Here is a 16698-nt window from a genome sequence, read left to right on the forward strand (position 1 = left end):
CTGCTTCTGTGTTTTAGAAAAATTACTAACTGTTCTTTGGCAAGTAATATTCCTTTCCCAAGTTCACAGGGGGTGCTAGCACCCATCTCCAATAGTTTTTGTCAAAACCACATGAGATGATTTATATAGGAAGGCTTGTGGAGTCTCAAACATAACATAAAATGTTAATTATAATATTAATTATTATTACTGATGGCTCAAATCTCATTAGACACCCAGTGTTTTCAATTCTGTGTGTAGGGAAGGACCCACCTCCTGCTCACTGGTGAAATCCAGAATCATTATATAAAGCTTCTTTTGTTTCCAGTTAATGTCCCCAGGTTCACATCAGATGGCAGTGTAACCGGTTGTTTTTTTTGTTTGTTTGTTTTGTTTTTGGTTTTTTTTTTTGGCAGAACTTCTAAGTCCAAAGTGCAATTCAGCATAAACAATGCCCTGGCTCTGACCCAACATATTAATCAATGAATTAATTCTTCCCCCATCCATTAACCTTGGGCTTGAAACTGTGACTTAGAGTTGGAGGACTCAAGAACTCGTAAGCTATGTGAGATGCCTTGAGGACTAATGAAAAAAGCAAGCAGCCCTCAATCTCATGAAAAAGGAGGGGCCAAAAAGGACTCTGCTGCATGATAGCTCACTGCTATCTGGCCACCTTAGATGTGTCTAGTCTTCCAGCAGGTTCTACAGATCAAAATAATGAGAAAAAAAGGGACACAGAGAGAAAATACAAATGAGAGACACTACATTCTTGCTGTGAGCTGAGTGCTGGATCTAGCCACTTCTATTATAATACTTTTAAGCATTTTCCAGATAAGCATGCTCCCTTTCTCCCTTCCTTCCTCATCTTTCTCAGACTTTTCTTTTTAATTGTGATATAAAAGAATAAAACACATTCCAAAATTTACCATCTCAACCATTTTAAGTGTACAGTTCAGTAGTGTTCAAAACACTCACATTGTTGTATAGAACATCTTGCAAAACTGAAACTCTGTACCCACCAAACCACTCCCGATTTCCCCTCTCCACTTCTTCAGACTTTTAAATCTCTCTAATTTCCTTCCTACCATTTTGTTCTTCACAGTATCTGCCAGCACTAGACTATTCCAGGCTTTTTTAGATGATATAGTTGGCCTCACTATAACTGCTTTATAGTTCTAGAATCATCTCTGTTCAGCTTTTAAAACAACAACAACAAGCATTTCTTCCAATGGTGAAGCTTTCTCTTTCAGGGCAGACTCAGGGGCAGCTGATATCAGTGTTGGCAGTAAAACTGAGCTACCCCAGAGAGGAGAGAGCATTTGTTGGCATTCAGTGCAGCCAGGTCCTAAACACAGCCCTTTGATTGCTGAGATCTAACAGGCATTATTTAAAAAGTAAAAATTAAAAGGAAGAAGGCCTGTGATCAAATTGTTTGAGAAGCCTTGGATGAGTCAAAGTTTAAAAGAACTCCGCTACATGGTAGCTCAGAGCTTTGCCCATGGCAACAAGGTGAACAGCACTGCACAGAGTGCCCCAGCTCTGCATGTCATCTTGCTACGGGTCCACAGAGGGGCTCACCCACCACCAGGAGAGAGCGAGGAGCCCACGGACCTCATGAGCTAGTGGTATTGGCAGCTCTAGTCCTCTAGTGTAAGGTAAGATCACCCTTTCTCCTGGAACGGTGGCCTATCCAGGAAGCTGTATTTGACAGAAAAAGGCACAGAGACCAGTCCCTCTGTGTGTAGGGAATGTAAAAGTTAGACTTGTCCAGTTTTAGAAAGTTGCCCTACGTTTTCCCTTTTCAGAGAAATAGTGGCTGAAACAGAGTACTAGGATTAAAGTAGGTGCCCATAAATGCTGTTTGTCTTAGTCAGCTCGGGAGGCTATAGCAAAATGCCATTGGTCAGAGGCTTAAACAACAGACATTTCTCTCTCACAGCTCTGGAGGCTGGAAGACCAAGATCACAGTGTGGGCCATTTTGGTTCCTGGGCAGAGCTCTTCCTGGCTGCAGCTGGCCTTCCCTTGGCGTGTGTACATGGACATCTCTCTCTTCTCTCTTCTTACAAGGCCACTCACTACATCAGGAAGGCCCCACTTTCATGATCTAATCAAACACTCCTAACCCAATCTTGCCCACTTTCATGGCATAATCTAATTACCTCCCAAAGGTTCCACCTCCAAATACCATCATGTTGGGGCTTGAATATATGAATTTGGGGGAATGTAAACATTCAGTCTGTAGCACTGCTAATAGATTTATGGAAGATTTAGTCAAGTGTATGCTAATGAAGGGAAGGAACTTGATCTTAAAAGACAGACAGAAGAGCTATGGGAAAACTGTTATAAAGCCCTTAACTAGCCCATGACTTTGGATGTACCAAGAGATAAACTATGTACCTTGTTAGAATAATGATATTTAACAGTTCTATGTTTTATCTATTTTTTGCTTTGTTACACATTGTGTAACAAAAAGAATTTCAGGTACTTTAAAATAAAAGCTGAGACATCAGAAACTATGTAGGAAAAAGCAGTCATAATTATACCCCAAGGAATCAGGGCTGGACAAGAATTGTTATTGAACACTAAATTAAGTTTATTCTGAGTATCTTAGAACTAAAATTTAAAAAAAGTGATGGCTCCCTATTTAGATAATAGAGGCTTTCCCACTAAAATTAAATTCTGAAAGTAATTATTAAATTTAAATGAGAGTGAAAACATACACTTACTTTGTGTGGCTGGTTCATGTATTGGCCTTTGATTAAAGTCAAGGGCATAGAACATTGATTTGTGGCCAAGCCAGGATGACCCTACAGTTCTGAACATACTCATGTCTGATGACCAACCTTAATACAAGGGTGAGAGTCAGAGGAGGCAAGACCAGGGCCTCTCCAAGTGTCCCCCCAGCCCCAAAAACCTGCATCACATTCAGCTGAACTGCTGATAAAATGTAGACCAACTCAGACCTACTGAATCAGAATACTGGGCAGAAAGAGCTAGAAATCTAGACTTTGAAACTCCCAAAGTGATTCTGATGCCCACTAAACTTTAAGACACCATGAGCTAGAAAGGAATAGGTGTATACAGCTTTATACGCATTTTCTTTCATATTGTCTACATTGCTAGGTAGAAAGAGTTCCCTATTCTTTTGTTATCTGGTTCCAGCTATTAGAACTGACAAACTCTTGTGAAAAGAGAGGGGTCTGAAATATGGTGTTTCTCAAAGAAAGAGCACCATTCCCAGAGGCAGGATCCAAATTTCTCTTGACAAAGAACTATGTGCCTGCCTGAAACCTCTCATGAGCATTGGGTTATAGCCCACTGGCATGGAACATGAAGTACAGAAGACATAACTTTACCTTAAATTTCAAGGGTGTTCATTGTCATCTGCCATGATTGCAAAATGATTTCATGTGGTGCCTAATGTGTACTATTGAGAAGCAATTTCTCAGGTGTGCCCATTGACTAAACAGTTGAGACAGGTGTGCTCTCTGAACACCAGCTTTAAAAGAAGATTCTGTTTCTATGACCAGTGTGGCTCAGTTGGTTGGGCATCACTCTGCAAACTGAAAGGTTGCTGGTTCATTTCCTTGTCAGGGCATGTGCCTGGGTTGGGGGCTAGGTTCCTGGTTGGGGGTGTGCAAAAGGCAACCCTTCCCCTCTCTCTAAAACTAAATAAATAAAGTATTTTTAAGATTTTAAAAGAATGCATTATCTGACCTAGTAAATCTGCTCATAAGGTTTTATCCTAAGGAGATCATCAGACTAGTATGCAAAGATGTATGTAGAGCATGTTCATTAAAGCCTTATACATAGAATTTTTAAAACCATAAATAGAAATCAATAGAAGTAGTACCTCCAGACAAAAGAATTATTATCAGCCATTAAAAAGGATGATGTAAAAAATTAATAATGTGAAAATATATCAGTGAGTGAGAGACTTGATAACAATGTTTATGGTGACACCACACTTACAAGTTTGCCTACTTCTATATACACACTCATGGGGGAAAAAGACTGGAATGCATTTGGTGTGTCTGGATGATGTAATTTCAAATTGAATGATTTTTTTTGTTATCTATATTTATAATATTCAAGAATTTTATCATATATTATTTGCATAGCAAAAATAATATAGTTTTTTAAAAAAAACTTCATCCATACAAAAGGAAGTGAGGAGCAGGGCTAGTCATCATTTATGACTGCCTGTGGTCATCAGTTTTTTCTGTGTTGAACAAAGGAGATGTAAGGGGGTGTGTGTGGATGTGCACACCGCAAGTTGGTAGAGAAAGAGTGACAATTGCTGGGGTGCCCAGATTTTTAACATTGGGCTGGGTCTGATTTCTATTTATGTCTATCCATCGGCCCATGTGCCCTCTATATTAATAACATCTATTCATTCACCTTCATTAATGCCTAAGAGAGGTAATGCAATCAGTAGCCATCGTACATTTGAGGGGAAACATCTAGTGTCACTTCTCATGGAACTGAAAATTCACCACACCTCTCAGCAAAATACACAGAACAGCAATGACAGCAGCTGCGACCCAAACAAGCTGACCAGAAATAGCCGGGTGAGAAAAACCAGTCACACTCTCTTTAGCTTTCTTCTCTTGGGGTATCTTCCTTCCCCCCTTTTAGCATTTTTAATTAGCCCATCCTTTTTGTTTCTTAATATATTCCCCTAAATAGACAAAGCATTAAAATTAAAAGAGACAAAATAACAAATATGCCCCCTCCAACACCACTTTTAGTTTCCTGATATATGAGCTTCAGCTTGTTGTCTTTAACTTAGAACAACACTGTAACATAAGGAAACAGTTGCCTCTGAGGCAGGTGCCCCCAATCTATCTGGTAGGCAGTTGATAAATGTCATACCCAGCTAATGTTCCTTGGAACTCACCTGGGATCCCCTTGATTCACTTGACCAATACCTAACATAACAACTGTCTAATCTACCCAACAATACTGCATTATTTTCATTTTCCCCACAACCAACCCTATGCCAGCTCTTATGGAAAACTCAGAAGAGGTGAACTTTAAGCATCTTCCATGCATGGAACAAACTAGCCAGATAGAAAGCTAATCTGTAAAAAATGCAAGACTGTTCATGTAGCCACTAACTTGGTGGTAGAGCCTACAGATGTCAGTTAGGGAAACAGCATCTAGTGGGGGCTGACATAATCATGCAGGGTGCTGGGTCATGGAAGACAGAGAGTTTAGCTTGAGAAAGAGAAAAGCACTTTAAGAAAGCAAACAGGCTGAGCAAAGGCATGGGAGTGAGCTAGAAAGGTGGGATTGGCCCAGTGAAGGAGAGATGTTACAGTCTTAGGAAAAAGCCCAGACCCAAGGCTATAGCAAAAGGCTGTTTTCGCTTGGCAGGTGGGCAATAATAGTACGGTCTTGAGCAAGAGAGTGATTCAATGAAAGTAATGTTCTACCAGGTAGCAAAAATTTCTCAATAAGATTTTAAGTACAGCACTTCCTAGGAAACCAGTAAACACAGGAGAGTATGTTCTTCCTCTTCTGTACAAGACTACATTCCTTGTTTTACCTAACCTATTGTTGTTTTCAACCATCTAAAACAAAGTCATTTTCTTACCATTAATCAGCTTTCCTCCTCCTCCTCCTTCTTTTTTAATCTACATATATTTGCAATTGCTTCAGCTAGAGAAATACCTCCATTTTCCCCTGATTGGAAACAAAACTGTCCGCTCTACTGTGCTCCCAAGATAATGCATGCTGTGTGCTTCAAGTCAGGTCAGCCAAACCTCTGAACTGCCGCTAACACTACTTGCCAAGCCCCGCCTAGGGGCTGGGTGACCAAGCTAAGGCCACCACAAGAACTGAGTGGTAGGCTGCAGGAGGGCCTAAGGGAATACACCTGAACTCCTACTGGGTACACCAACATCACCTCTCCATCCAGACAGAAGCCAGTGTGATTGCAAGGCTGCCCTCTTGAGGTGCTTCTGCCCTCAAAGGACCAAAGAATTTGCTTGGTTTGGAGTGAAATGACCTGGTTAGAAATCTTATTCTGATCCCTAAGACCATATGGTTCTTACTTCATCCTCTACTTCTCAAAACAACCATATATCACTCAAAGAAATGCCACCCACTCTACTGACTGACCATTTTCCAAACACCAAAATGGACTCTAGTTTTTAGTTGTAAAAGTAAAAGCAAAAAGTCCCTCTATGTGGTTTCACTGTTATATCCCCCCACCACCCTGCCCAAGACCTTATTATGTACAGTAGTCCCTCTCTGTATCACGGTTCACTTATCACAGCCTCATTGTATTGCGGGATTTTTTAAATATTATAATTATTCATCGCAGATTTTTTGCTATGTCGCGGGGTTTTGTGGTACTGTATAGATATGTTGTTAAAGTTATGCAGGTTTAAGTATAGAATATGTTTAAGAACATAAGTAGTGTTTATAAAAGTGTGGAAAAGCTTAATAAGGGAGTGGGAAAGGTTAATAAGGGACTGGGAATGGTTTATAAGTGTGTGGGAAGGGTTTATAAAGCCTTAAAAATATATAAATACTAAAATAAATGTAAGGTTACTACTTCGTGGATTTTCACCTATCGCGGGGTGGGGGTGGGGTTCTAGAACGTAATACCTATGATAACTGAGGGAATACTGTATTCTTGCTCTATTCTTCTGTATCTGCTCTTACCAGTGGTTCCCAGTCTTGAGTGTGAATTACGTGGACCTGCAGAACTTGTTGAACACACAGTGCTGGGCCCCACCCCCAGGGTTTTTGATTCAGCAGGTCCAAGGTAGAACCCAAACTTTGCACTGGTGATGAACTTCTAGTGAATCAATTTTCTCTGCTGTGTGATATTCTCCATCTGTGCTCATCTGCACAGATGTTCTTCCCAGTACAAAGATACCTTGCTCTTGAAAGAGAGCTATAGGGACTAAATGGACTTCAAAGATGGCTTTGTGGATGGGTTAGTTGAAGATGGCTGACTGCATTAGCAAAGAAAATCACCCAGGTAAAACTGCTCAGAGGTCAAGAGAGCACTTAGCAGAACTTACTAAGGTGAAAGAGTTAAAAATTTGATCCCCAGACCCTGTGCTTGAGTCCCAGCACTAACACAATAAAAAAATCTCCAAGTCTTATAGCTAGGAGACACCTATTCTAATCCTCTCATTTTTAATGTGGGGAAACTTAAAATAATAATAATAAATATGAGGGCATTTTTGAGGCTCAGAAAAAATAGGTAAATTGTCCAAGATCTCAGAGCTAATGAATAGCAAGAATTTGGATCAGAATCCAGGTTTTATGACTTTTGAAAGTCTCTTTGACTTGTTTGATGTGAAAATGAGAGCAAAGGAAGAGTTCTGCTACCAAGAAATTGCAAAGAACTAACCTTCCTGCCAATAAGTTATATACCCGTTGTCAAAAGAAAGGAAAACAGCTAATAAAAAGCAGGCCCACAGAAAACCTATTTGTTGAGGTCAGCCAACAAATATGGTCAAGATTGTAAAGGAAAAGATAAGTACAAAGAGGAAAGAAATGGTGAATTTTAGGAGTAATACAATCTTTTTTAAAAAAGAACCAAGTGGAAACCCCAGGGCAGAAAACTATGCCTGAAATAAAAATTCATCACATGGAATTAATAGATAGTTGATGGAGAAGAATCAGTGAACCTAGAGAGATGAACAGAAATAGTCTAAACAATATGGAAAAAAGATTGGGTGATGGGCAGGGAGAGATTCGATGATCCTGGGACTGCAATAAATAGTCTAACAGAAATCCTGTTAAATGACCTGATAAGAGCATTACAGATGAAAAGTACAACTATAAATGCAATAAAATATCTTAACCTAGTTGTGTTTATTTCAAGAATGCCAAGTTGTTTTAACATTTGTAAATTATCACATTTTTCACACTATAAGATGCACCTGACCATAAGATGCACCTAGGTTTAGAGGAGGAAAACAAGAAAAAAACATCTGAACCAAATGGTGTACTAAAATATTTAATAGAATATAACAGAATAATATTTCAACCATGTAAAGTGAATGGCAGTCAACAGCAGTATTAAGAACCGTCATCACTGTCATTAAAAAATAAAAAGAAACTTTAAGGTTCAAGTACTCATATAGTTTTCTGGGAACCCCAAGAACTCATCATTGCTAGTGTCAGAATTTACGGGGGCCTTTAATAACAGGCATTGAGGGAGTTAAGAGGTATCACTAATTATAACAGTCACTGAGAGTATCACTATCCTAGTTCCAGGTTCTGGCAGACTACCCCCCAGTGCCTGTTACGGCTAGTGATACCTCTTAATTCCCTCAGTGCCTGTGTTACTACTAGAATAGTGACCCCATCATAACTCCCTTTATATACTACAAATTTCAGCATTCATGGCTTCTCACCCAGTTACTGTTGGCCTCCTCACACAGAAATCTGGTATGCACCAGAAACAGTATGGAGGTAGACAAGACAGATGTAACATCTAATGGAGCCAGTAGCCAGCCAAGAATATGTTACTTCAGCTCCACCCATCTGCCTCTCATGATTGGCAGAGCTTAAGATACAGTGATTGGTGATTAGAGGCAGTTCTACTGACACAGACCACACCCAGTGTCAAAGACAATTGGCAACCGGCACTGTGCCTCACATACATTATTAGCCTCAGCTGATCTAACAGGTCAGCAGTTGTAGCTGGGAATGTCAGGCAGCTCTCTGCACTCATCCAGGTCCCAGGTGATGGGCATAGACAGATGGCAACTGACCAGACGCCCTGAGATTCAGCAGTAAAGTGGGACATTTAAGCTCCCCAGGGGTTTCACATGGGCCCACCACTTTCTCTTCTAACATCTGTCACCATCGCTGATAGGGCAGGTAATACACATCATAGTCTGTGACACGATATTCGCTCCATAAGAGACACATTTCCATAAGAGACGCATATCCCCCCACTTTCAGGGGGAAAAATGCGTCTCTTATGGAGGAAAAAATACGATAATTAAAATAAGAAAAATCACATGGCCAGCTCTGTGGATGCAAAAAAAGCATTTGATAATTTTCGATACTCATTCATGATTTTAAAAAAACAACTTACGGCCAAAATATTGACTACATTATAAGATTGAGAGCAAGGCATTCTTAAGATTGAGTACTTCAACACTGTCCTGGAGTTCTGAGCCTATGCAATAAGACAAAATTTATTTTTTGAAAAGGAAGAAGTAAAACTCATTATTGGTTATGACATACTGGTAATTGTCTATATAGAAAACACTAGAAATCTGGAGTGAGGGAAAAGACAACACAAAACCAAAAACAAACAAACAAACCAACAACACTAAAAGAACTAATAAAAGAATTTAGCAAGGTCACAGGATATAATGTTCATATATAAAAATCAATCGTATTTCTATATACTAGTGATAAAATTTTAAAACAATACTATAATAGCATGAAAACTATGAAATACTTAGAAACACATAAAAGATGTGCAAGATCTCTACATTAAAAAGTTGATCAGACTTTCAGCCAAGATGGAGGGGTAGACAGACACGCTGAGTCTCCCTCCACAACTAAGAAGGAATACAACTACCTCAAAACTAGAAACAACAAGAAGTTCCAGAAAATAAAACTGCATGGAAGTCCAGCAAAGAAAGATATAAAGAAGAAATACTCATCCCAGACAGGTAGGAGGGGTGGAGCTGGGGTGGAGAGGATGCAGTGTGGTGGCAGCAGCCACAGCAACAGCGGCAGATCAGCAGAAAGCGCAGTCACATTTTAAAGTCAGGAGGGACACCTGGGGAGCGTTCCCAGCTCCTCACTGGACTTAGCAGCTCACAGTCCCAGCACCAGGGAAAATCAAGCCTCATTGCTTCTGACTGTGCAGACCAGTGGGGGTTGGGGTGGCCACAGAAACTGCCGGCCTCTCATCAGAGTCTGCTTGTTTAAAGGGCCCCCATGGTCCTAGAACGTCCGCAGACCCACTCACTATAGGAACGACGGCCAGGGCAGCAGCTAGAAGGGCGTCAATCTGGTGCGGAATTGGGAGAAGTGCCTAGAAAAGGGGCGAGTGCTAGGCAGGTGGCAGTGTTCCCTCTCGGGCCCCTCCCCCACATATAGCGCCATAATGTGGTGAAACAGGTCGCCCTGTACTGATGAATCCCTGAGGTGCCACCTCTTACAATGTAACAGGAGCAACAGCTCTATCTGGGACACGGAGGCAAACAAACACAGGAGCCTGTCAGAATGAGGAGACAGAGAAGTATGGCCCAAAAGGGGAAATGGATCAAGGCTCCAGTGGGAGAACTAAGCGACGAGAAGATAGACAACCTAACAGATGAGGAGATAGACAACCTAACAGACGCAGAATTCAAAACACTGGTGATAAAGATGCTCACAGGCTTGACAGATATGCTTGAGTATGGCAAACACATAAGAGAAGTGAAAGATATGCTAAGGGAAATGAAGGAAAATCCACACAAAACCAGTTTAGGGAAGGAAACCGGGGTTCAAATCAATGATATGGAACATAAGGAAGAAAAAACAGTCAACCTGTGCAGAATGAGGAAGTAAGAATTGAAAAAAAATGAGGAAAATGTTCCAATTTTTGTGAAGGAGATGGACATACAGGTCTGGGAAACATGGAGGGTCCCGGGTGAGCTGGACCCAGAGGGGACCACACCAGGATACATCATGATTGAGATGCCAAAGGTGAAAGATAAAGAGAGAGTCCTGGGGGCAGCAAGAGAGTGGCAGAGAGTTGCCTACAGGGGGGTGCCTATAGGACTATCACCTGATTTCTCAGAGGACACTTTGCAGGCAAGAAGGGACTAGCAAGCAGTATTCAAAGTGATGAAAGGCAACCTGCAACCAGGGTTACTCTATCCAGCAAAGCTATCATTTGTAATGGAAGGGCAGATGAAGTGCTTCCCAGACAAGGTAAAGCTAAAGGAGTTCATCATCACCAAGTCATTATTATATGAAATGTCAAAGAGACTTACTTAAGAAAAAGAAGATCAAAACCATGAATACTAAAATGACAACAAACTCACAACTCTCAACAACTGAATCTACAAATTAAAAACAAAATTCAACTAAGCAAACCAGAATAGGAACAGAATCATAGGTCTGGGGTCATTTGGAGGGTTGTCAGCTGGGAGGGGGGAGGTGGAGAGGTGGGGATATGGTGCCTGAATTAAGAAGCATAATCGATTGATACAAAATAGACAGGGGGAAGTTAAGAATAATATAGGAAAGGGTGAAGCCAAAGAACTTGTATGCACAACCCATGGACATGAACTAAGGGAATGGAGGTACTAGGCAGAAGGGAGCAAAGGGGGAAAAAATTGGAACTGTAACAACATAATCAATAAAATATATTTTTTAAAAAAGTTGAAAACACTGTTGAAAAGAATTTTTAAATGACTTAATGGGGAGATGTGTCATATTCGTGAATCAAAAGACTCAATTATTTATTATGTCAATTCTCCCCAAAGTGATCCATCGATTCAACATGATCCCAATCAAAATCCTTCCAGGCTTTTTTTTTTTTTTTTGGTAGAAATTAGCAAGCTGATTCAAAAATATGAAAACTTAGAATAGCCAAAATGATCTTGAAAAAAGACATACTGGTTTGGAAGCATTACATTACCTTTCTGTCTTGCACCATAAAGCCACAAGACAGTGTGGTATTGGTGCAAAGATAGACAAATAGATTAAGGAAACAAAACAGGAGCCCATAAAGTGTGTGTGTGTGTGTGCGCACGCACATATGAAATGCAGTCCTTTGCTTTTCCACAAAGGTTTCCAGGTAATCGATGGGGAAATTCATTTCAACAAATCCTGCTGGAACTCTTAACTATCTATATGGAAAAGAATGCACCTTGATCCCTACTTCACACCATATGCAAAAATTTATTTGAGTTGGACCTCAGACCTAAAAGTAAAACCTAAAACTGTAAGGCTCCTAGAAGAAAACACAGGGGTATATTTTCATGACTTTGAGGTATGTAACAATCTCTCAAAAAGGACCCAAAAAGTATTACCCATGTAAAAACATTGATGAATTGGAAATAATCAAATTTAAAGCAACTCTGTTCAAAGGATACCATTAAAAAAATTGAAAAGACAAGCCACAGGCTATGAGAAATATGCAATACATTTATCTAACAGAGGTCTTATTCAAAATATATAAAGTACATCTACAAGTCAAAATTAAAAAAACAACCCAATTTTTAAATGTACAAAGACTTTGATAACCCCATGGGAATGGGTCTAGGAAACCCTTTTTGCAAAGAAGGAAGCTTCTGCCCCATCTCAAAGCCTAAGCCAAAGTAAAGACCTTGAAAGCAAAGAAAGCAGTGCTGAAAGGCATCCACAGCCACAAAAAAAGAAAAAGAAAGAAATAAGATCCACATGTCACCCACCTTCCCACAGACAAAGACACTGTGGCTCCAAAGCCAGCTTAAGCATCCTTGAAAGAGCATGCCCAGGAGAAACAAGCTTGACCACTATGCCATCATTCAGCTCCCCCTGACCACTGAGTCAGCCATGAAGAAGATATAAGACAATGACACACTTGTGTTCATTGTGGATGTCAAAACCAACAAGCATCAGATCAAACAAGCTGTGAAGAAGCTCTATGATATTGACATGGCCAAGTTCAATACCCTGATCCAGCCTGATGGAGAGAAGAAGGCATATTTTCAACTGGCTCCCAACTATGATGCTTTGGATGTTGCCAACAAAACTGGAATAATCTAAAATGAGTCCAGTTGGCTAATTGTAAATATAAAAAATTCACACTATTAAAAATAAAAATATAACTGGACAAAGACTTTCACAGAAGACAATATACAAATATCAATAAGCAAATAGAAAGGTGCTCAAAATCATTAGTCTTTAGGGAAATGCAAATTAAAACCAGAGCAGTGTGCCACTTTACACCCATTAACAATTTAAATGAACAAGGCTGACAATCTCAAATGCTGGCAATGAGGTGAAGCAACTAGAATTTTCTTACAGTGTTGTGGGAGTTTAAAATGGTACAACCACTTGGGATGACAGCTTAGGAGTTTCGTAATAAGGTTAAACATGCACCTACCATGAGATCTACCAATTCTACTCCTAGGAACTTACCCAACAGAAATGAAAACATAGGTCATTGGAGAGTTGAGAGGCAGAGATGTTTTGTATGTGTAAGTGGGATGGAATCCAAACTGGAGTGGGCGGAGGTGTGCATGGGAAGTAGAAAAGTGGAGAAATGGCAGTAGCTAGAGGGGGTGCAGAATATGGATATTTTTGTTTGTTAAGAAAGAGCCTTGAGCATGTTAGGCATATATACATCACACCAAAACAATATAAATTCCAAAGAGTATTGTTTAACCAAATAGAAAAACTTTAGGAAAATAAACTAAAATATTTTTAAACTATCTGGAGAATTTGGAGGAGATAATTTTGTCCAGAAGCAGTATATTAAATTTAATTTAATATCCCTGGCTACATGAACTCTTGAAAATAAGTCAAAAACTAAAATGCAAACAGACCAGAAAAAATATTTGCCCCAAAGTCAACAAAGGGTTAATTAATATCTTCATTAGTATGAGAAAGGTCCTTATTAATTGATTTTTTAACATCATCTTTCTATAAACATAATATTATTTGATACATAAAAATAAATTTAGAAATCAGGAAACATTTTCAATCATCCTGTAAATTCCAATTTTTGATTCAGAAGCCAGGAGAGGCAAAAGCAGTCAGCCTGGGATGCCGGATCCCTCCCTTGCTTATTGAAGGCCAGTTACTTCTCGGTGATGACTACAGACTCCATCTTTTTAAGCTTTCTAACTGAATTCACAGGCACATTGACTGTGTCTCTATTGTCCCAACCTTTACAGATTATGTCCCTAATCACACAGCACAAGCAGGTACACAAAGGAGCCACAGGAAAATGGGTCACACTCTGGGATGCCTTCTTCAACCCTCCCGGACGAGACAAAAAAAAGCTACATTTTCCAGGCCAAGTGTTGCCTGAAAGCCTCTTTCCTATTCAAAACCCCTTCAGTCTCTACCTAATCCAGATGATTAAGTAGGGCTTCGCTGTTTAACTGCTTCATGCCCTCTGTGTGTTGGTTATGTCTACACAGCACCAAGTTTGTGGTAGGCAGATAAATGATTTGAAGCAATGAAGGGCTCGGCGCCGAAACTGAGTTCCCAATTCAAGCCACTGTTTAAGAAAGAAAATGGTCAATTAATTTTTTAATATAAGTAGCTAATGGTAGTTGTGACTAAAACCTGCTTAGTATAAACTTGAATCACAGCAAATAAAAATGTTTCATGCCATTCATCTTGGAGCCTGAAGCATCACGCAGTCCCCCAATGTTTCATTTAGCATATACTGAGCATCACCTGTGTGCCAGGCATTACACTAAGTACTGCAAACTAATTCTCATGGTTGAAAAAGAACTTGAAGATCATGTATGCTGACCATCCAGTAGGTTCTTGGATCTGGTTTCCAATATCTCCATGAAGAACTCTTATGAAAGGGAGCCCCCAGCTTCCCCAGGCAGTCAGTCCATCCCACCTCAGGTCAGCTCTGACTGTTGGCAAGTTTTCCATTGGGCTAATTGCTTATTCCCACTCATCAATTATGCTGAGGGAACTGTAATCAGTTTTCACATCTTGTTTGGAGCATGAATTACTCCTGCCTCTTGCACTGGCATAAAAGTGTCCTAGTTGACTCTTACCCTATGACTCAGCAAAAGTTGCAAGTTAACAATTCACCAGGCAGGTGTTCTGTGCTCTGGCACTCATCTAGAAATATGGAGCTCCCAGGTTAGTTAAAATGGTGTCCAGGTGGTGGGTTTTAGACACCTAGCTGATGTTCTGTCTATGCAATTAGCAGCCCAGTAGAAGTGAGTTCATCTTTTAGGCCCTTGCTTGATGAGTCAGAAATTCCATAAAAGGTCCAACTTCCAGCCCCTAGTACTGAAGATTAATGGTTTTTCATCCCGAGTACAAATGTTTGATCCTCTTGAGGCAGACACACTCTCAGTGGGCGCTCTGACCAAAAGTTACTACTCCACCCTGGTTATGAGGAAATGCTTTGCCTAAGAAACAGAAGTAAGCAGGGGTGGAGAGGCTTGGTGGCTGAAAGACATGGCCTGAAAGAAAACTCATTTAAATGTTTAAAATTTAAAATAATTGTTCTAGACGGCCATGAAGCAATGTGTTCAAGATTTTTATGGAAAATGGCTTTGAATTTAGAGTTCTCTACCCACTTGAATTACTAATTTGAATGTAAAATGACAAAAACACACTGTTGGACATACGTGCAAGAACTCAGAAGGTTTATTGCCCATGTACCCACCATGGAAAGATTACTCAAGAAACTACTTCGGCAAAACATAAGAGGAATTTAAGAAAGGGAGAGAAATGGGATAAAAGAAAGATGGATTGCTAAATAAGACCGAGAGGACATGTCATTAAGCTGGTCAATCTGGAAGTCCTCTGTCAAGTACCAAAATTCTAGAATCAGAAAATTGCATTTCCATTTGTATAGGTCTATTCACACTAGAGAGGGCCCTATTAGAAAAACTCAAAGCTCAAAAATATTTATCTCCATGGAGCTTGGTCTTTGACCCATCTTGTCTTCTTCCACAGTGACTAATTCACACAAGGCAACAATAGCGTTCCACTGGGGTTGATACAAGCCATTTCCAGCCCCTGGCCTACCAGTTTTCCAAGAGATCCATCTCTGATCATCTTGTAGAGGATTTCCTATGGCAGAAAAGACAGAACTGCTGGATGCAAAGTCCTTGAGTCTGTGGTGACTACTTTTCGGACCCAAAAGTTAGAACATAATTGACTGTAAAGTTAGAATATACTGTCTGAACAAAATAAACAAAATATTTAAAACCAGACAGTCCTTGAAAATTCATGGTATATGGCTACCATTTTTGTCCTGTGAAAAGCTTAAGTATTTGTCTAGAGGGAACTCAGAGGATAATCCTTTCACATGAACTGTTTCTCACCCTGTTTCTCTTTGAGGAGACCTCCCAGCACCTCAGCCTCACCTTGGCAGGGTAAAGACATTTGGTGTTCTAACAGGCTCAGAACTGGGCACTGCTATAAATCCATAGTCTTTAGGGATTTGTTTGAAAATTATCTAGATGAAAGCCTGTTGTGAGGATGGCGGTGGGGGAAACAGAGAAGGAAAAAGTGTCTAATAACTAAGCTACTCCTCTCCTCTTTTCTTCCTAAAAATTTAGCTCAGGCCACCTCCATCCCACTGGCAAACAAGTTCTCTGGTTGGAAGGCAGTTGGGCAGCTTGTTGTTACAAAGCCAGTTTGCCCTCCAGAGTAGAACAGGGCGATGGTTGGGCATCTTACCTTCACCTTGAGCCACTTATCAAAGTATTTCTTTCTACTCCTTAGAATATTCTTAAAAGAGTTCTGAAAAATATAATTTTCCATTTCATTACATTTCCACAATATTTCAGTGTTTCTTGCAGATTGTCACCCCTAACAACCACACAGCTAACTTTAGTCTACCCTGCAATGAATTCTGATCACAAGCCCTTAGGAAATACTACAACTCCAGAAATGTACATTCAGAAGATAAACCTTTGGGCCTCCCTCTTATGTCCAGGGCTCCTGCAAGTGACCCATTTATAGTCTTGGCCACCAGAATGCCCCAGTGCTAGATAAGGAAGGAAGATAAGAACTGGTAGGCCTCTCTT

The 16698-nt window shown here is 40.1% G+C and overlaps 1 long non-coding RNA gene across 1 annotated transcript in view; it reads left to right on the forward strand.

The window, feature by feature from the left end:
• LOC150019605 (uncharacterized) overlaps window positions 1-16698 on the forward strand; it is a 66135-nt gene that overhangs the window by 39662 nt on the left and 9775 nt on the right. The gene's annotated exons all lie outside the window — the stretch shown is intronic.

Source organism: Furipterus horrens, unplaced genomic scaffold (assembly GCF_987537825.1).
Source record: "Furipterus horrens unplaced genomic scaffold, mFurHor1.1.pri manual_scaffold_2, whole genome shotgun sequence".
Taxonomy (NCBI): domain Eukaryota; kingdom Metazoa; phylum Chordata; class Mammalia; order Chiroptera; family Furipteridae; genus Furipterus; species Furipterus horrens.